This window comes from Manis pentadactyla, chromosome 1 (assembly GCF_030020395.1).
Source record: "Manis pentadactyla isolate mManPen7 chromosome 1, mManPen7.hap1, whole genome shotgun sequence".
NCBI classification, from domain to species: Eukaryota; Metazoa; Chordata; class Mammalia; order Pholidota; family Manidae; genus Manis; species Manis pentadactyla.
Genome location: NC_080019.1, coordinates 116,272,003 through 116,293,898, shown reverse-complemented (window position 1 = coordinate 116,293,898; position 21,896 = coordinate 116,272,003). Strand labels below are relative to the sequence as shown.

The 21,896-nt window shown below is 43.5% G+C and overlaps 1 protein-coding gene across 8 annotated transcripts in view; it reads left to right on the top strand.

Annotated features, from left to right (window-relative positions):
- Window positions 1-21,896, top strand: part of DGKG (diacylglycerol kinase gamma) — a 198,697-nt gene that overhangs the window by 105,307 nt on the left and 71,494 nt on the right. The window lies entirely within an intron of this gene.

The following is a 21,896-nucleotide window of genomic DNA, read 5'->3' as shown; positions in this document are numbered from 1 at the left end:
TCCTCTGGAGAGGCAGGCAGGGTGGCAATTGCCTCAGCTTCTCCTCGAGGGGGTAGGTGGTGGCAGCTCGCAGGCCAGGCCCTGGATTGCCAAAAGCACAGTCACCTCCATCCCCATGACAGCAGAGAGCAGCAGAGGGAGCGCCCTGCAGCAGCAGCCAGCCCAGAAGCCCACCAGATCCCAGCCTCAGCCTGCGCTTGCAAAAATCAAACCCTTCTTGCTGGTGGGAGGGAATTTGCAAAGAAGTGAGTTGTGATTGACATATGCCTACCCATGGAATTGTTAAATTCTCTTTATGCATTCTTCCTTCTTCTCTTTCTCTACTCTTCAGTTAATTTCCATCCTTTCTCCTCTTTGTTGTGCCATTTCAAGATCACTACTGAATCCCACCCCACTGTCAGGCAGGTGGAGAGGAAGGACTCAGACTGAGCCTGAAGGGAGTGACTTAGTGAAGAGGATTCTCTTCAAAGCAGAGGTCCTGTGTTATCTAAAGACATTCATTTAAAGCCCCACACCCGTGAAGAGCTCACCATTTCCATTCCTGCTCCTTCCCCCTGTCCCCACAGCCTGGGAGGTTAACTGGAAAGAAGAAAGGCTTTTTAGGAATCAGAAACTGAACGTAATGAAGCTACTTCAGCTTCAGGAAAATGCTCTGTAGGATCTAATAGTCACTGAACTTAACCTTCTTAGGGTGGTCATTATGTCACAGGCAGGTTCCATCTTGCTGTCTCACACACAGACCATGTACACTCTTGCAACACAATTCACATGTACACTTTCAGCCGCTACGCCTACTATATTCACAAATTTACAAATCAACTGAGTCTCCTCTCACAATCTTTTTCAGTCTCCTACATCTACTACATCACTGTTAAATACTCCTTCTCTTCTACACATTCCAGACTTCTAAAATCCTCTTTTCACATAGGTACCCTTATGAATACTCATGCACATATGCTTGTTAAGGTGCCAAATCCTTGTGAAATCCATGGGGCTTCTGTTCATTCATTCCTTCATTCAACAGTATCTTTTGAAAACATACTATAGTATCAGGCACTGTTCTGTAGGTGTTTCGGATAAACACGTGTAGGAGACTCACAGTCCAGTGGTGGAGACTAGAAAGCAGATATGCACAATGCTTTGCTTTAAGTGGTCTGAATTGAGATGACCTATAGGAACACAGAGCAAGGGCATGGAACTTGGTGTGGAAAGTCTTCCAGTCACAGAGATCCCCAAACCAAGAAAACTAGTATGTATTTTCCAGGTTGACAGAAAGAGATGGGCAACCCAGGAAGAAGGAACCAAATGTCCAAAAAGATACCAAGGAATGAGCAAATGCAGCATGCCTGGGGAAGAGCAAGCTGTGTAGTGTGGTCCCTGTGAGCTCTCCTGGTGTGGAAAGAAGCAAAACCTCTGTAGTTTGTGGAGAGCAAGGAAGCAGAGGGAGGGAGAAATTTCACCATATTCTAAAAATCAGTAGATGGGTTAACATCTGACACACAGAGCAATCATCAATCATCTACATGATTAAGTACAATCAGAAAATATTGTAATGTGCATTTCACTGCAAAGTATGAGCAAATTCACTGTGATCTGAATGGCTGTTTTCCTTCCCACTCCCAGTTCCATTAACAAGACTACTCATTGCAGTTAGGTGCATATCTCACCCTTCACCTGGCTGAGGTCAAGGAAGTGTGGTCCCTGGGATGCTAGGAATGGGGATTTGCAGGTCAATGCATATGCATCCAGTCAGTGAAGACAGAGTGGTGCAGAGGGAGACCCTGTTTCACAAGGTCCCAGAACATTTCTTATTAAGAACTTTGTGTCCATGCCGCTTCTCCCTTGCCTGCTCATGTCGAAAATACCCTGGAGTGCCCCGTTTGTCCACTGAGAGGCAGGCAAGCAGCCATTTTCTCCAGGCTTCCTTATTTAGCTGTGGAGATGGTTTTAAAGAGGCAGGTGGTTGTCGCCATGGTTACCCAATTACACCAGTGGCTAAACTTAGGAAGGGCCACAAGGGATAGGAAGAAAGCTTCATACCCGGGATTTGGAAATGTAAACGATATTATCAAACAAGCCTTCGTTTTACTCAGCTGAACTTAAGTTTTCCACAGAGTAGTCTCTGCTTGGCTAGATGCTCTTACCCTTCAAGCCCGGGACTGGGCCCTAGGGGGTAACCCTGAGGTTAAATCTAGGGAGCTGTAAATGTTTTGTTTTGCTTTGAACAAGGGAGAGTGACTAGTCAAGGCTAGAATTTATCAGGAAACTTGAATCTTTCACACTGCTCATTCTGTTTTCTGGGCTTTTCTAACGAGAATTCTTAACTATACAAAGGCTGCAGGAGCTCTGAGAACACACTGTAATTATATGAAAGACTAAATAAATTTTTCGGGAGAGAATGTCCATAACTCTCAGAAGGTTCTTGAAGAGATCTATAACCCTCAAATGGTTAAAAAAGTCACAGTTCTGAAGCCTCTTTGAATCCTAAGAGGTATCAAATTATGTCTCAACTGTTGGGGTTTCAGGAAATTCCCCCAGTGGCTTTTCTACACAAGTTGTTGCCAGGGAAGGTGGTTGTTTGCACAAAACTAAGTTATGTTCCCTGGCTGAGTAACTTGGTTAATGGATTGAGAACCAGAACCAGGATGGAAGAAGATGAGCCAAATGTGGTGAACAAGGATAAAAAGACCCTCAATGGCAGAGATTCTACTTCCTAATCATTGACAGGCTAATTATTAATTGCTCATTTAAATATATTAAAATTATCATCTCATTGCTGGCATACACAACAGAAGAGAGATTTAATTCAATGAAGATCCTAACATGAGTTTGAAGATGTTTGAGGATACAAGGGTAAATAAGACATGGTTTCTGCCTTCAAGGAATTTACAGTCTAGCAAAGATAGAAAAATGATCCTCAAATATGTTTTACAAAATTATGTTCACATACAATGAGGTTACATTTTGTAGGTCATATAATATGCAGGAAGATGTATAGTGTAAGACACGTATTTGTGGTTGTATCCCAACATCACTTGTAAGTGAATTGTTTAGAGTGCAGAAATAGTGGCATAAGGGAACCCAACAAAGAACTGTCATTTCTTGAGCTCCTACTAGATGCCAAGTGATAAATTAGGCTCTTTAACTACATTAGATTATTTCTAATCCCCAAACCACCTTACAAAGTAAGTATTTGCATTCCCATTTTACAGATAAAGGCACTAAGGCTGTTAGAAGCCAAGTCACCTACCCAAGGTCATACATCTTTTTTAGTAGTGGGGTTGATATGATCCTAAGCTTGCTCCTAACTCCTCCAGAGTTCAGGCTCTGTTTTCTGTGCCTGCTGTCTCCCATAGATTTTATTTCAGACACCTATTGTGCATCAAACACTCTAGTGGGTACTTTATACATGATACCACTCAATGCTTACAATAACATGCAAGGGGAAGTGCTAGTGTCCCTATTTTAGAAATGAAGAAAGTGAGACTAGAGAGGGTACAGCTTTTATTGGCTGCATCCACCCTTATGGACTGCCTCTGTGGGAAAATGCCTGCTGAGTTCCAAAGGGGGATCCCAGGTACACCACTCACTCTTAACCTGTGTGGTATGACTCTTCTCCCTGTCTCAATGACCAAGTGAATAAGGAGGAGTGACTGCGTGATCTGCATGGCCCATTGCAAAGATAAAACGTAGGGCTCTTGTTCACAACTCAGAAACTTCGTGGGGCACTGGTTTCTTGAATATCTGGAAGACTTTAGTGGGATCCTCACTTATTAGCCAGTACGACTAACTGCCTGTTTGAGGAATTGATACTCCCTCTCCCTCCTTCCCCCATTGAAACCTTCTTTCTTCTATTCTTTTACCTTTATTGCACACTTCCCACTCTGTAAGCCCTGGAAAATGGGTCTTCTTTTTATTAGTTAAGCTGAGTTCCCCCTTTGGAACTTGGCAGGCATTTTCCCACAGAGGCAGTCCATAAGGACGGATGCAGCCAATAAAAGCTGTACCGTCTTTGGCCCCACTTTCTTCATTTCTAAAATAGAGACAGTAGCACTTCCCCTTGCATGTTATTGTGTGTTAACTCTCTATGAAGGGTTTGGCATATATGGTGTATATACGTAAAAGCTATCTAATTCCAACGTCACTGTGGGTGAGCATCCAGAAAGAGAAGTCTAGCTGCGGGATTTTTTCGCTGTTGGTCAGAAACTCAGAGCACTTGAGGAATGTGTTATTCCAAACCTGTTGAGTGCCACCCACTTGACTATGTCCACCAGCAGTTTAGGCTGAAGCAAATATTTCCTGTTAGGCCCTTCAAAGGGACCGACACAGTGCTTCATTCCTACCCAACGCAGACCACCTTTCCCAAAAGCCCTTGGGTGATTAACAGGTTCTGGAGTATTAGCTTTCTTGGAGCCAGGCTCATGGAGTAGCTGATGAGGGGTTCCCCAGAAGCCCTAATGTAGCCTGAGTCCTTAAAAGGTTAGAAATACACCTTGCAAATAAGCTCTCAATAGATATTTATAGAATGAGGCAGCAGGGTATAGTCTAAGTTGGCATCAAAACTTGGCTCTGCCACTTACTAGCTGTGCAACCTTGGGCAAGTTAATCTCTTTAATCCTTTTCTTCCTATCCTGAAAATTTTGCAAGACTGCTAAAAGTACTTACTGAGATAATGTGTAAGTTCATGGCGCATAGTAGGTTCTCAACATTTGTTGTTGAACACAGTGATTGTCAAGTCTGAGGAAAGCATCGCCTTAAGTTGCCAATGAAGCATTAACATAAAAGGCTTTTCTGATGGAATGGCAAGTGGGATTCAGTTGGTATAAGGTTTTTGCTTCATTGATGTGGTCCTTGTCCTTGAACTGAAAAGTTGGAGGAGAACTAAAAGTTGACCCCAGTTGTGATACAGTGAATCTGTCCCAGTCCCTCTCTTAGGGTGTGGAACCAACTAGGCAGGAGGGGGTTGGATTCTACAGAACTGCAGCTAGAGAGAAAATCCCCTTCACTGGCTCCATGGGTGTTCAAGAGGGAGGGTTTGACTACCAGAAATTGTAACTCCAAATGCCAAGTCCAAGCTAGAGGCAGGATCGAAGTAGGGGTCCCAGCTCCCAGCTGACGTGGTAACAGGAGGAGCAGGGTGAGAGTGAGTAAGGGGGCATTGCAGGACAAGGGCATGTGCTCCATAGAGGCTTAGGGCCTACCAGCTGGGACCATGTTGTGCAGTGGGTGGGAGGTGGGTACGTGGTAGCTGGTGGGTGGCCTAGGGCACTCAGACACAGGATGTGACTGCCCTTCCTCTGCTGATGTTCACTCTCCCCTCACCCACAAGAGCATCTCTTCTCCCACTTGAGATACACACAGAGATGGTTATGGGAGGCACAAAATAGGAGCCAGCAAAGCTCAAGTTATACAATTCTGGAAGTGAAAGGACCTCCCCTCTTGAATACCTATAGTATGCCCTGCAGTCTCAAACATAAACTGTACCACCATTTACATAAAACTGTCTTTTTTTGTCTAAAAATGAAACCATTCTAAGTTAGTCTTTCCAGGAGCCCTGTGAGGTAGTCTGATGCTACAGCCCAGATGTTTGATGTTCCCAAAGCATAAAGGTGCAAGAGCAGAAAATGCAGCAGGGTTAAAATCTATACTATTGGAGCATCCATTCTGTGCCCTGAACTGGGTTTTGCTTTTCCTCATCTTATGCTTGACACCCCAAGAGAGACTGCTGTAGGGACCCAGAGGTCCAAACTGTCTGCACCTGTTTCCCTCAATATGGCAAACTATTTTTTCAAACATTTGGGATTCAAAGAAGTCCCAAATAAAGTTGACTATGGTATTTTCTGTTTTATTCCTTCTCCTGTAGGTAGTTATAAAGCAAATGCGAACCTGCTGTTTTATGTTCAAGTACCTTTGGCTCTTTAAGTCAATCTGACAGAGCAACTTACTCAATTACTTGAATGTTCATGTACTAGCCCACAAAAAATGTTTTAGCCCCCAATCTCCCCACCCCTTCTTGGGAGAGATGCAGAGGAAAATGAATGAAATATGGGTTCATGTTTTCTTCACTAGGCTTTCACTATTATCAACTGCCAAAAGACCAGGGGTTTTTGTTTTGTTTTGTTTTGTTTTGCTCGTTGGCTGTCTTATTTATTTACAGTCAGCCCTTGATTATTTGCAGAAACAAGGGAACAGCAGCATGGATCATTTAAAGCTGTGGATGATCAAAGATTTTAGAAGGCTATTATTAATATTTACATGCAGGTCTCTCTGCCCTGAAGAGTCACAGTGTTTTCAATAATATGATGAAATCACATGTCCTTAATTTTCCTCCTGGCTCCCCAGTCCACGTTGATTGCACAACCTCTCAAACTGGTATAGGTGAGCAGCCTCTGATATCTCAAGGCTCCTTAGGAAGTTGTTGGTTCACCAGAATAGCTCCTTGCTGTAACTTAACAGGCCTTTTCTTCTAACCCCTGCCAGGCTAGAACAAGAAAGGTATGATTCATGTCAACAAAGAGTGGAATCAGTTTGTGATAATATCAGAAGGAACTTGAAAGCCAGCTATGTTCTCAAGTCTTTAGGCCAGATAATCCAAAAGTCATTTATTGATTGATCTCTAAAACTATTTCCATCAAAGAGCTCAAGATGTAGCATATAATCAAGTTCAGAAGGGTAAGGTCAGCATGATAACCTCATGGAAGAAAATCAAAGTATATAAATTCAAAGAAAGGTAAGAACTGGCTAGGACCTCAAATGTGTGTTGACAGTCTGGATGCTGTCCAGAAAGGAAAGGTCAGGAAAGTGCTGGAATTTGATACCATGTCTTATAAAAAAAAAAGGCTGAATCAAGGACTGTTTCACCCAAAGAAGAGAAGACTTAGCAAGAAGTGAGGAAAATGAAGGACATGTGGTTTCATCACATCGGCCTCAAATATTTAAAATGCATCCCATAAAGGAGGAATTAGGTTATGTTGTATGATAAATAATAAGAAAAGTGACTGCAAAGACTAATGTGAGCTCCAAATAAAGGACGTCAGCCCTGCCAGTTAGAGCCTTCCTCGGTGCAGGTGGCTACTGGGGATGATGGTGAGTTCATGTTCAGGCAGGGGCTGGGCCATCATTTTGATGCTCCAGTGGAACCAAATGCCCAGGAGTAGGATTCAAATGCTGGCATTGCCACTAACCATTTATATGTGATGTTAAGTTACTCTACTAAATCTCAGTCTGCTCACCTATAAAATTAGAATGTAATACTATACTCATTTCCTACAGTTGCTGTAACAAACCACCATGAACTTAGTGTCTACAAATCACACAGTTATGATATTACAGTTTTGGAGGTCAGAAATCTGAAGCAGGTCTGACTGGGCTACAATTAAGGTGTCACCAGGGTTGCACTTCTTTCTGGAGACTCCAGGGAATAATCCCTTTCCTTGCCTTTTCTTGTGTCTAGAGGCTGCTTGCATTCCTTGGCTGTGGCCCCCTTCTATCTGTAAAGCCAGCAGTGACCAGTCAGGTCTTTCTCACGCGGCATCCCTCTGACAGTCTCTCTTCTACCTCCCTCTTCCACTTAAAAGGACCCTTGTGATCACAGTGGACCCATTCAGATAACCGAGCATAATCTCCCCATCTCAAGGTCAGCCGACTGCCGGTTTCTTTTTTATTTTTTACTTTTTCACTCCCCAACCCTCCCCCTGCCTGTTTAAATTTCATCTGCAAACTTACTTGCCCCTTGACATGTGACCAAACATATTTATTTTTGTAACTTTCAGGAATTAGAATGTGGACATCTTCAGGATGTTACTCTGCTTGCCACAAGTACCTTACCTCATAAAATTATTTTGAAGATCCAGTGAAATAATGCATTTAAAGTTCCTATTACAGTCTTGGCACATAAATGCTTGCTATTATTATTAGGATTATTAGTATTTTTCTTATTGCAAAGACACACCCTACATCAGATAACAGTCATGTTAGATGACTCAGAAGCCCTTAAAACCCTGAGATTTGGTGATTCTCTAAAGAGGAACAGATAAATATCTATTGGTCATAGGGTCTGAGTCATCAATGTAGCAATATATGGCATGGTTTCTTTTCTTCATTTACTTGATAAATTTTTTTCAATAAAATGCTGATACATTTTTCATTCTAAAATTTAATAATAGATCATAGTATGATCATATAGTTCCTTGAAATATCATAAGCAGTAATTTGTAAAGTTCAGAAAAGTTAAAGTAAGAAAAAACAAAAAATTCATAGTTCCATTACTCAGAAACACAATTCTACCATTTTGATACATTTCAGCAGTTTACTTGATATGCATATTTTAAAGTATTTGTGATAATATGTTTTATAAGGCTTATATGCTATTTTTAACACTTTTTCTTTATATAGGTAGTTAAGGCTTATTGTAGAAAAATAAATCATACTCTCCCCCCCAAGAAATAAACACTGTTAACATGATAATATATTTCTTCTAACTTTCACTGCACAGTTTTATTTACTTGTGATCACATGTGTACGCTGGCTTACAACACTATTGCCACAGTAGCATTTACAGGCTATGAAATGAAGGTGATATAAAGGAGCTTATTGGAGTGAGTTTATCTGCCATGGTAGTTTCATTAGTCTTTTCCCGTTAAAACAACCCCAGTGATTTTGTTCAGTCAATATGAGAGTTTTAAAGATATCATTACCTGAGTCCCTCTGCAAGTAGAATATCTGATATGTTGTACAGCTTTATTCTCCTGGAGGGTAAATAAAAAGATTTGATTCTTTTAGCACAGTTCCTGGTTCTGTACATAGTTTTGCTATATCTGAATAGGACCAGTGTATGTTTTATGTGACCATTAGAGGTTATAAGAATTGCCATCTGAACTACGCAGGGGTGGAGTTTTTTAAGCATACATGACCCTCAGAGTGTTTGATCAAAGTGCTTGAAAGGTGGTGTTGCCAATATAATTAGCAATGCTCCAGCCCATAGTAACAAAGGAGCCATTAATTCTTGAATCCTTTTAAGAATTTCATATTCATTATTTTCAACTTTCAATTCTCCAAGTATAAGGTAAATCTTATTGATCCATTTTACAGGTGAGAAAATTGAGGTTCAGAAAGATTATGCAACTTGCTCAAGACCATACAGCTAGTTTGCTATTCAAACCTAGGCCTGATTCCACAGCCTCCACTTACCCTGCTACACTCCCCTGCCTCTCTGGATGCCCAATTTGGTGCCCCATGACCACAGAAACACCAGAGAAAGAGACTAGAGAAGAGCCCAGAGACAATCAGTGACCCTATGAAGAAACCTTAAATAAATAAATTAATGATTTTCTTGGAGAGGAGAAGCAGGCATGTATTGGGAATAGGCCTCAAGTGAGTGAAAAATTCACAACAGGCAATAATGGCCACATGCTTACTCTTCACCGTGGCTCAGGAGAGAATGGGGAGTTGGGGAATGGGCTTCTGAAGTGAGGAATTGCTGTTTTGCTGGGAAGGAGAATCTCCTTGCTGGGAGACACGTTAAAAGCTAAAATGAGTTATTTAGAGAGATTGTAGAATATCTTGCAAAAGTTTCTAAACACTGAAGACAGCCTCATTTGTGAAGGATGACAAACACATCATCGTCCCCAAGCCCAGGGCGAGTCCATCACAGCTATGAACGGGAGCCTCCTGCCTCCCAGCCAATCACAGGCTGGGCACCCTGTGTGGCCTCCTAACTCCTTTGTTCCTCAGTTCCCACCTTGTCCCCAGATGTCGCCTCCTCAGGATTTTCTCAGCAGCCCCCTGGCCTGTCCTAATGCTCTTCCCTCTCAGGCCCACCCTACCTGGAGCTGCCCACAAAAACCTGCTGCCATGATCCACGTCCCATTTTATAAATTTAAACTTACCTGCTTTGTATTCAGGGCCCTTACAAAACTCTCCTTCCCAATGCCAGCCCAGTCTTACTGTGTTCTGGCTCCATCACCCTCACCTTCCCCACACATGGCCTTAGCTCCTCAGTCTAGTGTGACGTCTCCTTCTGAGGTCTACTTGTCACCTATTATTTCAAAAGGCAGTCCAAAATATTTGGAACATTCCCTCCCTGACCAACTCAACCCTGGTCTCTCCTTTCTCTTAGAATCTACCTACAAGGTTTTTGACAAATTTTTTCCTGCTTTGACTTTTCCTCTTTGCCTCCTATAAATCATTGTTTTGGTGCTAATCCTTTATCTCTCCACCTCACTCATAAGCTTGCTCAGAGAAATTAACCCTTTCTGGGATCCACTGAAGTAAAAGCAGAAGGGTAGAATGGAGCACATTCCCTCACTCATCAAAAATGTGTTGAGCATCCACTTGGTGTTAGCATCATGTTGGGGCTGAGAAGAAATACAGATTACCATAGGCCCTGTTCCCATGAGTCCATGGGTCTAGTTGGGAAGATGAGTACATATAGAAGCTATTATCAACTGTATTCATTTCCCAAGGCTGCCATGACAAATCACCACAAACTGGGTGACTTAAAACAATAGAAATGTATTCTTTCACAGTTCTGGGGGCTAGAAGTCTGAAATCAAGATGTCAGCAAGGTTGGTTCCTTCTCAGCCTCTCAGGGAGAATCTGTTCCATGCCTCCCTTCTTGCTTCTGGTGGCAGAAACAAGATGCCACCAATCCCTGGCCTTCCTTGACTTGTAGCTGCATTGCTCCAATTGCAGCTTCCATCTCCCCATGACGGTCTCCCTCTGGGTCTCTGTGTCCCTCTGTCCAAATTTCCCTCTTCTTATAAGAATACCAGTCATTGGATTTGGCCCACCCGATTCAATATGACATCATCTGAATGTCATTACATCTGCCAAGGGCCTATTTCCAAATAGTCACATTCACAGGTACTGGGGTTAGGACTTTGAATATCTTTTTGGAGCATACAATTTAACTCATAACACCAAGCCTCCCTCAAGCCCTCACAAAAGAAGGAAATACAAACTAATATGGCAAGCTTCATTTTAGCAGAGGGACATGAATAATGAGCATGTTGTGGAAGCACCTAGCAGAGAACGTGGGATCAGACTTCAGAAAGGAGGTTTCATTTGAGTGTGAGTTTGAGAGAGAAATGGGAATCCATGGAGGAAAGGAGGAACTGGATGCATGCTAGGAGGAGGGAAGCAGGCTGGGCAAAGGACAGAAGAGTAAGAAGACCCTGACGGGAGAAGCAAGATGAACTGTTCCAAGGTGAGGTGGGAGGCAGCTAAGCAAGATCTTAGGGTCTGCACAGGAGTGTGCACTTACCCTGTAGGTGACTGAGTGGATGGTAAGCTAGTCAGTCAGCAAATACTTTTTGAAGAGATCGATTAAGGAAGGAATTACCTTTCAAAGTATTACCAAAGCCAAAATTTGAGCCCAAATTCAGAAACTTGGGGACATTTACATACCACGCCTTGCTGAAGTGTTAGAATAGTACAAGGAGGTTCAGTCAGACAGAGACCCAGGGAAGGAGGAGAAGAGGTAACTCCCAGAGGCGTAACAGACAGGAGAGGGTGTATCAGGAGGGAGATAAGGGGAACCAGCTCAGCTAACCTGGGAGAGTCAGTACGTATCAGGGCCAGAAAAACTATGGAAGCCAACCACCGAGCTTTCTTAAAAACCCTGAATGGTGAAGCATGCTATTTGATTGTGGAAGTAGAATTCCTTATTGAAAAACAAAATGTCATTCTCTCTTCCTTGCCACCAAGATTTCAGCTTCTCTGATGCAGAAGTTGACTTAGGTGACTTTTAAACTTAGCTTAACATGTTTTTCTGTTTGTTTGTTTCTACCTCCAGAGAAAAGAATATCAGAGTTTATTAACCCTCTATTATACTTCACTAACTAGAACTTTGGAGAATTACTATCCTGTTGCATAGGGGGCATTTCTGTGAGACATAACATCCATCTTCATATTTAGAGCTGATGTGATTAGCATATTCAGTCTGAGACATTTTCCTTAAACTGTTCATAATTGTATACTTTTTATTTAAAAGAGATTGAAAAACAAGGTGGAACAGTAATAGATATTCTCAAGAAAGATTCAGGTGATTAATTTTAGTTCCTCATCTAGCATTCACTAAAGAAAACTTTAATACACTTATTACTTGGCCAAAGGAAATTTTGAAAGCAGCCTTTTTGCTGTACATACCAGAAAACTAAGTAACTATCTTTATGAAATAAGGCACTTATTTCTCAAGAAAACCTGGGCAAATGCCTTTACAACTCCATATGTTAGGCTGTACCACCCTTATGTGGAATGGAGATACCAATATCTGAGTTTCATTGCATTCAAAATCAGAAGAGCTGTTTCAGCTCCCACCCTGCCTCTTCCTTACTCTCTGCCCTTGGGGAAAGTTACTCACTTCTCTGATTTTTAGTTTTCTGGTGCGTAAAATGCAAATTGTAACTACCTCACAAGATGCTTATGACAATTAGAGTAGAAAAATCAGTGGATTTGAACTGTTTGAGGTGTTGGTATGATGCTGTTGATCACTTAAGGAATTTGTAAGGAGAACATGCAACAGCATATAAGTGAGTGCAGTGTGGAATATTTTATCTAAATGCATAGTGTTTGATTCTTACATGAACAATAACTTATAGAATGTTAGCTTTAAGCAGGACCTTAGGTTTCAGCCCACTTCCAAGGATAAGCCCCCTCTGTCAACACCCCTTTGAGAGGGGTCATCAAATCTCTACTTTGAAGATTGAGTAGTGTTTAATTTTTTTTTTTTTTTTGCCTTACCACTTCACATTTCACTAAGAAAGCATTTTCCCAATCTTCTAATGCTCTTCAATGAAAGAGGGGCTCTCCTCATTCCAAGGATGTACTTATACCCTCAAGTTGCTAAACATCAGGTACTTACATAATTGCTGAATATTCATGTTTATTGAACGTACACTTAGAATGAAATTCCTCACTGTCTAGCGACAAGATGTTTTCTATTCTGTTGAATGAAGAGTCCCTTTAATCTTGAAAGTGGGCCTTTTTGGAGAACATTCCAAAGTGCCAATCAAGCCAAGTACCCTAACTTGCCTTTGAACTCAATGAGCTGCAAGTGTGTCTGTAATCTCCAGCTTTGGGTTACCATAGGGCAAGAGGTAGTAGGAATGTTGTGGATAAATTGAAACTCCTGTTAGTCTTAGTGGAACTTTTCTTACAGCTGTCAACAAAGAGTGTCCTGATCAATCAGATTCTCCCTTTCCTCTTCTGTATCACCTTGTCCCAGAACTTTGGCAGGGAGAAGGATGAAGGTTGCGCGTGATCCGGGTTTCTGCAGGCCTGTGCAGGGCTGGGGTGCAGATAACACAACAGGATGCACTCTGATTTGAGCTGATGGCCTGGTTCATGCTGTACTTACAATCTTGCTCCCCACCAAACTGGTGATAAGTGTCCTAAAGACAAATAAAGTGGTCAACAGTAAGCCAACGAGTTAGAGAAGAAGAGATTTGAGGACTGGATAATTTGTCCTTAATAATCAAGACATGATAGCATAATGTTAACATTCACAATAACCATCCATTTGTGCAAAGTGGAAACTTCAGGGGAAAGGTAAACATGAGCTTAAGCTAGCTACTTCTGCAGTAATTAAAGGACACGTTTATTACTCTGTGTTCTGTGACTACCAAATAGTTGATAAACCGACCAGGTTGTGCCTGACCTACAAACACAAAGCAACTGAAAATATTTTTCCCCAGAAGAATTGGACTTGGGATTTATTTCTGTGCACATGATCATTGCAAATGCCAACAGCTTCAATTCTTACCCTGCTGCAGCTGGTCAGCCCTTGAAGTCAGACACATATTAGCACTCATGACCAAAAGCACCAGTAGCTCAGATGGTAAGGATCAGATTGGGAAGGAAGTAGGGCAGGCATTTTTGAGGCAGCTTCTAGGAAAATTCCCAGGAGGAAACTATAAAGGTCTTTATGAAAGGTCACAAATCCAAATGCCAGCAGAGACCTTAATGTAAATTAATGTATATGAGGGAGTGGGAGAATGTGAGGCTTTAAGGAGTGGTGGGGACTCCAGCAAAGTGGAGATCATGTGCCCTGTGTAACGGGAGCAGCCAGCACTCAGCTCCAGCCAATTGTTGCCAGGTGAAAAATCCAGTATTAACAGATCTGATTTCTCAAAAGACGCTAGGCTCCGGATTTAAAAATCTTCCAATTTTAAAAACCATTGTGCAAGTCAAATAAACTCATTTCCAGGCCTCATAAGATCCATGGACCTCCAAGCTGTCACACTGATGCCCAAGAAACATAACCTTGCAGATGAAATTGGGGTCAATTATTTATTTTTCTTGCTTGACCTTGGTCAAAATATTGGTGGTGCAAATGTAAACTGGTCACCAAAGAGAGAATGAATGGGCTTGGGGAAACCTCAGACATCGTGTACTTGCATTGATGAAGGGTTCCTAAATGTCTCAAAAGAAATTATCCAGAAAAAAAAGGGACTCAGAAATTTAAAGATAGCATAAAGCAAGGTCAGAGTCTGATTAATAAATAGATATAACATGGAAATAAAGAAGTGCCCAGTCCCTGTTTGGGGAGAAAAAATAAAAATATGGGACTACACCCAAGAAGGATAGATTTGGATCTTCTGGAGAAGAGAAAGCAGAACAGTTAACAGACTCATCATAGGGTCTTATGAGCACCTATGGAGGTAGCTACCCAGGTTGTCCTCAAGCATGTCTCACAGTAACATTGCTTAAAGGGCTTCCACGGGATGTTAGAAGGACATTCATGGGAAGATTGGGGAGGGAAGAGTACAATAATCAAATACACTTGGGAAACTCCAATTAAATATATTTCTTTCCTTATGATATTGTAGAGCCTTTAATATAGATCCTAACCTATTAAAACCATGCAGAAGCAGGGTAAAGTAGTTTCCCAAATCTACTTGACTACAGAATCTCCCTAGCCCAGAGCATCTTATGAAACCAGTATTTTGCTGTGTTCACATGGGTGCAAACCCATGTTAATGACAAAAAGGAATGCACATACTCCTGTAACCCACAGACTATGCCTCCCCCCTGTCTGCAGATGCTGGGGCAAGGAACTGATCCAGAAGAATCCTGGGTAGTAGCTCGAGTGACTCTGGTGTCTTGAGTAGGAAACTTAGGGACATAGGAGAGATGAGATGCTTTAGTTTCTTCCTCAGCCATGAATCATAATTTGGGAAGAAACAGGCACGTCTGGAAAACACAGAGCTGCTCTATAGCTGATCTGAGAACGACTGTTCTTCTGGACCGTGGAACTCAATGCTGGAATGACAGGCCCCTGGCAAGGAATTGGGAGCTTGTCACATAAACCAAGAGGAATATTTTTGGCCAGAGACTTGAAGACCAAACAGGAGAGCTTTAAAATGAGGTTTAAAGGGGATAAAGTAGAATGTTCAAATGAAACTCTAAAATCGCAGCCCACAGAGGGACAGCAGGTGTGAGCTAGAAATAAGATGCCTGGTAGAGGTGGTGCCAAGCTTCTCCCAAGGAACTGTCAAGGCGGGGCAGAGGTTCACATCCACAGTGGGGACATGTTTGCCAATTGCCAAGTGAGGGGGCAAAGTGAGCAGGTTGTGTTCATTAGCAGACCTCCAAGATAGCAGAGACTTGGTGGGTAGAATACACAACCAGAACGTCGTGCTAGGTGAGGGTCACAGGTTCACATGATCACAGTCCCTGAAATGGGTGTTAGGAGTGTAAGAAGTCACAGATATCAGAGAGGAAGCAACACCAAAAGCATATGGATGAGATTTTCAAAAGGACAAAATAGAAAGGATTTTTCTGGACATGTTTACTACTGTCTTCTCAGACACAGTAAGGCTCTGGCTGATTCTTTCTATTTAAGATGTTTTAAACTAGTACAGGAAGAACAGGATATAGGGATAGGAAGGGGTATTTTTCTAGGCATCTGCCCCATGATGAACTGTTGACTTGCCTTGCTGACAATTTCATGATTTAAAAGGTAGAGGAAGCAAGGAGGGAACTACTTACTCTGTATTTAATTCTGGCCAGGAGGCATCCAAGTGGTTGAGGGTGTGGAAGGCACGGGAAACTTGGGAGGAAGTAATGAGATGGTCACGTGGTTTTATGACAGCAAAAGGAAGAGGTATAATGTCTGTTTACACTGCCCTTAGTCACCCTCCCACCTCAGCTACTGCTAACTTTCCCTCTGGCACTCCCAGTCCCATTCTAGTAACTCCAGCCCAGACTTTAGGGTGGTCACCAGGAATCTGGGGGCAAAAGAGTCGCCATGTTTCTCTCCTAGGAAGTTAAGAAAAGTAAAGAGTCCCCAATCCAAATTCTGCAGGAAAGACATGCTGCTGGTATTTCAAGTTAGAACTCAGAAGCCATGAGGCCACAAAGCCAGCTTTATACATGGCAATGTAGACCTATTACACCATTATGTAAGTGTATAGCATATAACCCATAAATACATAAATAACCCAGGAATATTCCCAACAATCCCTGTAAGGTAGGTAATATCATCCCAATTCAAAGATGAAGAAACTAAGAGCCAGAGACACAATACCTTGCCCAAGGCCACATGGCAAGTAAGTGACTGGCCTGTGGCTTGAACCCAGGCCTTTCTGGCTTCAGTTCCACCAAGCTGTGTCTAAAACTAGACATTGGATACCTAATGGGTTAATTGGCTTTTGTAGGTTAGCCTGGGAATCCAGTCTCAACATAACATTGTTTCTATGGGGAACTGTGCTCAGAGGGACAAACAACTGGCTTAACCAAAGAACTTTTGAAACCTGACCTATGGTAAACTGGGCACCGCCTTATGTTCAGAAAGGCTGCTTGTGGGAGGGAGAGAGGAAAGCAGGCTCATTCGGCCTGCATAACCTCAGACACAATGATACCATTCCAGTCCAGCTTTGCATTTTCAAGGAGCAAAAGTCTCAAACCTATCTATAAAATAACCACCATTGTACCTGCCCCAGAAGGTAGATGTGAGGCCCACAGGAGGGGACCTTTGCTTTGCAAAGCAGCTAGTGCAGGGAGTGGAGAGGGAGGTAAAGCTCTGCTCTCTCTCTCAGGGCCCAGCTGACCATTACAGTGGGCTGAGGGTGGGGGTCTGCTTCAGGAGTTTGCCTCTGCTCACCGGAACAGTTCCTAGTTTGTAGGCTTGGTTGGTCAGGACACAGGAAGTGGCCTTCTGCACCAAGAGCTCAACGCCAGCAGAGTGACATGCCTTCTCTAAGCATTCAGGGCTTCTGTTCTAATCAGCCACCCTTGCCCACCTGGTCCTTAACCATCCCCACCCCCTCTAATACCAATAGCCTGGGCTGATGGCAATGTGAATGCTGAGAATAGAAAAGCTAAGCAATCATTCAGAACCTTAGAGACACATGTGCCCATCCGTCTTGGCCTTTTCTCTCTCTGGGTGCAGGATTTCTTTCTGTTCCTGTATTTGACTCTGCTCTCTGAGAACTGTGAAAGCAAGCTTGTTTGGAGCCTTCTAGCCTCGGCCAAATCAACTTGAAGGGGATTTTCTTTCCCCAAATAAATCTTCAAAGGGAGAAAGGATTGCTAAAAGCAGCCAAATTGTTGGGATTTTTTTTTTTAGATGGGGGAAAGAAGCTGTTCTCTCTTGGGAAGGACAGGTACTGACTTGAAAAACACTGCAGAGACTCAGGTCTCAGGAGAGGGAAACCCTGGTGGCCTCACCTGTTGTCACTCCTGAAGGTCACACCCTAAGTGGCAGGACCATGTGGTGGCATGCATATCCCTGTGGCAGTTCTCTAAGTCGGGCTGTGGGGCTTCCGAGAGCCCCGGTGGCCTCTGAGAGGCAGTGTCTGTGAGTGTGCTCGGTACCTGCAGACCAGGTTGATGGGAGAAGCCTCCCTGGTTTGGCTTGCGTGTGTCCTGCACATGCACACAAGTGGCCCCAGATGCCACATTCGGGGAAAATCCCATTTCAGACCTTGGCAGGCTTTGTGCTGGAATCCTGCCCCTAGAAGGAGAAGCCATCAGGTCCCAGACAGAATTTGGGAGACTACCAAGGGAGAACATGTCCACAGTCCACAGAAACAAACTGTCTTGTGTGGAAGAGAAGGCATTGTTCAGAGGAAGTAGATTCTCTGGAGCTCAGACTTACCCTTGAAGGGGTGGAGAGGCTGTTCCAGATATGAGGCCAGGGGGGTTGACCCTTTGTTATTTTGGGGCAAGAGTGGAGACCAGAGACCTGTAGTGAGGCTCAGACCACAGATTGAGGTGTGAGGTGTCAAGGGGTCCTAAGTAGCCAGAGCCAGCCAAAGTACAGCTGGGATCTCACAGCCAGGACCGTGGCCTGAGTCGCAGAAGTGAGCAAAGCCAGCCCACAAGCACGAATGAGAATGGCCCACAGCTGTACAGTCACCAGCTCTGGGGAGTCTGGCTAACATTTCCTCTGCTCAGATGCCTCTGGGTATAGCAGGAGGTGCTAGAGGGAGTGAGCAGAAAGAGATAAGGACTGGAAGTTGAGAGCTGGGGTTTGAATTCCAGCCAGTACCTCATCAAGGCCTGCTCTCAGTTTCCTAGCCTGCACCATGAGAAGGCTCAGTGGCTTAGAAGAGAACTGCCCTCCAGAGCTAGAATGGAGTAGTGGTTCTGCATGTACCCTTTGACCATCTGATAGTGCACTATTTTTATTCATTCCTTGCCACCTCCCCCATGGGTGCCATATTGAATCAGACTCCTGTCAGTCATAAAGTAATAATTCATTTCCCCATTGATTATTCAACAGCACCCATTTGCCAATCAATCAGTACTTCTGGTTATGAAGAGGTAACCAATATAACTGATTTAATTCCATTCCATTTCAAAAAAATTAACACACTAGTTAGCCTATGCAGGCTTTATTATGAGTAAATGCACAAATACTATTCCACCTGAAGAAATGTTGACAGCAACTCATGGACTCTTTTCATACTTTGGAAAATTCCTTGGAACCTGCGATCTCCTGACTGGGAATCCCTGGACCCCAAAGGCCCATTAAGTGCAAATGATCTGTCATCTGTAATTTTATATGTAATTTTTAAAATGACATAAGTGTCTTCACCGGTTATTACGAGGATCCCATCTTTATACTATAAAATACATGCCAGGCAGGTTTCTCCCTCCTTTCTCAGCCTTCTTGTTTTCTTCAGCCCCTTCTTGAGCTCTCTCCGCTTTTTTGTTCCCCACATTTCTGCCCACCCTGTCCTGGTCTCTGGTCTCCAGTCCACCCTAGATTTTTCTGAGTGCCATGAACACCAGTCTTGTCCCCAGTATGGAAAAAAGCCAGGGAATACCTTGCCGCATGGAGCTAAAATACACTGAGCCAAGACAAATCTGTTGGCAGGAACAGCAGGCACAAGAGTCACATTCAGAGAACAAAAGCAGCTATTTATAAAGCCTCCTCCTGATTGCTGGGGGCTCACCTTCCCTTGTACCAAAGGGGCCACTGCCCCCTCTTGGAAAAGATTCTTCTATCCACAGATCCATGCCTGAGGGTCACCAAGTGCCCAATCCAGTGAGCAGTGAAAACAGGGGACAGCATGCAGGGTGGATTAAATGTGGTGACAAGCCCTCTGATGGGCCAGGGCAGCTGGGTGTGCAGTTGACACAGATGGCCTCTGCAGCACCTGTGAGGTGAAGGTCTGGGCCCCTTTTGGGACCTGACATCCTGGCCCTAGAATCAAACCCACCTGCCCCAGCTTTTTTTTTTTCCTTTTTAAACCTTTGGTCTAAACTTTGGTTAATGCAAAGGCACTTGGGATTCAAATAATATAAAATGTTAACAGATAAAGAACTCTCAGTATTATTACAAACACAAGTATAATTCAACTTAAGTTGCATTTGCCCTTTCTCTGTTGCCCTCATACCTATTTGATTTTGCTAGAATATTATTTACTGTAATAATCTGACTCTAGTCTCTACTATCTTCAGTAGTAGAAGCAATAACACCATCAATAACCCAGCAAGCCTGTAAAAGAATTAAGTGAGATCATTTGTTTTTTCACTGAGATGAATCTTCGACAATTTGTAGTTAACGTACGGAAGTAGCCTGTTGGGTAGGCAAAGATTTCCCCAGCTTTTGCCCTATAATACAGTGTTCTTTTAAAAAGTTGAATTAGTTGCCAACTCTAATATTCAGGATATTTGACATCAAAACACTTATTTCTGGCTTCTCTTTAAAAACTGGCAGCTCTGGCAATACTTGGGCCTGCACTCCTACGGGGCAGCAGTTGTGGAACACATGGGCACCCCACCCTCTCCTGTGTAGTGTCATCTTGAAGTGTTCAGGGGGCTTGGAGAAACCTTCAAAATCAATTGTTCCAAGCCCTTCCCTGTAGAATGAGGCAGCTGAAGCCAAGACACACTTACTGTGAGGGGGGCACTGAAAGGCAGGTCTCCCACCTGCTGCCCCCTCAGCACAGTGCAGACCAGCCTGAGGGCGGCCTCTTCACCAGCTGACTCAGCAGGCCTGAGTCATGACCTACTCAGGGAACCTGACACCGAGGTGCCAACTGCAAAGAGGAGTACCTTCGCTTCAACAGCTCCTATTTCTACAAATAGCTCTAGTGCCCTCCTCGTGGTCTTCTAAGCCCAAAAATATGTTTTCAGCTTTTGATGACTTTAAAGTCTATTACCCTTAAAACTTCCTAGGTTATCAGAAATGGGCTGTTAAAGCTTGTTGCCTTTGCTGGTAAAAATGTCCAGCAGCTATCTTGGTTTTAGTGTGGACATCCTTGAAAACAGGCTATTCATAGGCTGTCAGGATGATGACTGAATCCAGCCCTAAACTTCTGACAAATATAAAAAACATTGTTAATTAGTCTCATTTTTCCCTCATCTGTCAAATGAAAAGATTCAACTAACTAGTGTGCAATCAATGTTATTTTCTTATAAAGCAGGGGAAATTAAGAAAACCCAGAAATAGAGTCAACCCACGGTGTCACGGCTGCCGTTTGCCTCTCCTCCACGTGCCTGAGAGTCCCTTGTAGCCCAGGTGAGGGCCTTCTGCCTCACGAATGGGTTCACCTGGGTAGCGTAGAGCCTGACAGTAAACCTAGGAGTTTGTGGACCTGGAAACCAACCTCAAGACAACTGGTTAAGGATTAGTCATCTGCAGCTGAAAGGTGATTATGAGAAGGAAAGAAATGGTGGGCCAAAAAAAACTCAGGAAGAGAGATGCAGAAAAAGCATTCCAGAAGCCATTAAAACATTGTTAGTTTTGTTTTCTTCAAAAAATAGTGGCTGCCTGGGATAGACCCCCCACACTACTCCTGTCCCTCCCCCTGCACCCACTGGGGAAGCGGCTCCCAGTGACTGTGTCTCCTAGCAACGAGCAAGAGCAGCTGGGGAGCACTCACCATGCATTAAATGCTGCTTGAAGCTTCACATTTGCCTCATGAGCTTCACAACTTTGTTGGGTAGAGAATAATATTCCCATATTGTAGAAGAAATGAAGGATCAAAGAACTTAGAGCCTTTGCCTAGCCAGTAAGCAGCAGAGCCAGACATGAGCCCTAGCCCCCTCAGATCCCAAATGCCATGTTCTTGTACAACTGAGGATGAAACTGACAGAAACAGGCACCACATGCAGCAGCCGCCACCCTCCAGCAAGGGCTCCGTGAGGTGTCTGGGAAGACATCCTGAGGAGGGAGGCAGGAACCCTGGCGTCCAGGCCCTCTCATTGTCAGGGTGTGCGGGCTGCATCTCCGCCTCAAATCACAGGGCAGCATGCACCTGTAGGCTTCTACCTACGGCTTTCAAAATGTGCTGGTGCTGGTGCTGGTGCTGGCACAGGAAAAGGAGGAGAGGGAAAGTGCGGCAGTGGAAAGTTCACTTCAATCTGTGAATTTTCTTATTTGTAGCAACGGTATCTACTCATCAGGTTCTTCTGAGTGGAAGGAGATAATATATGTAAAA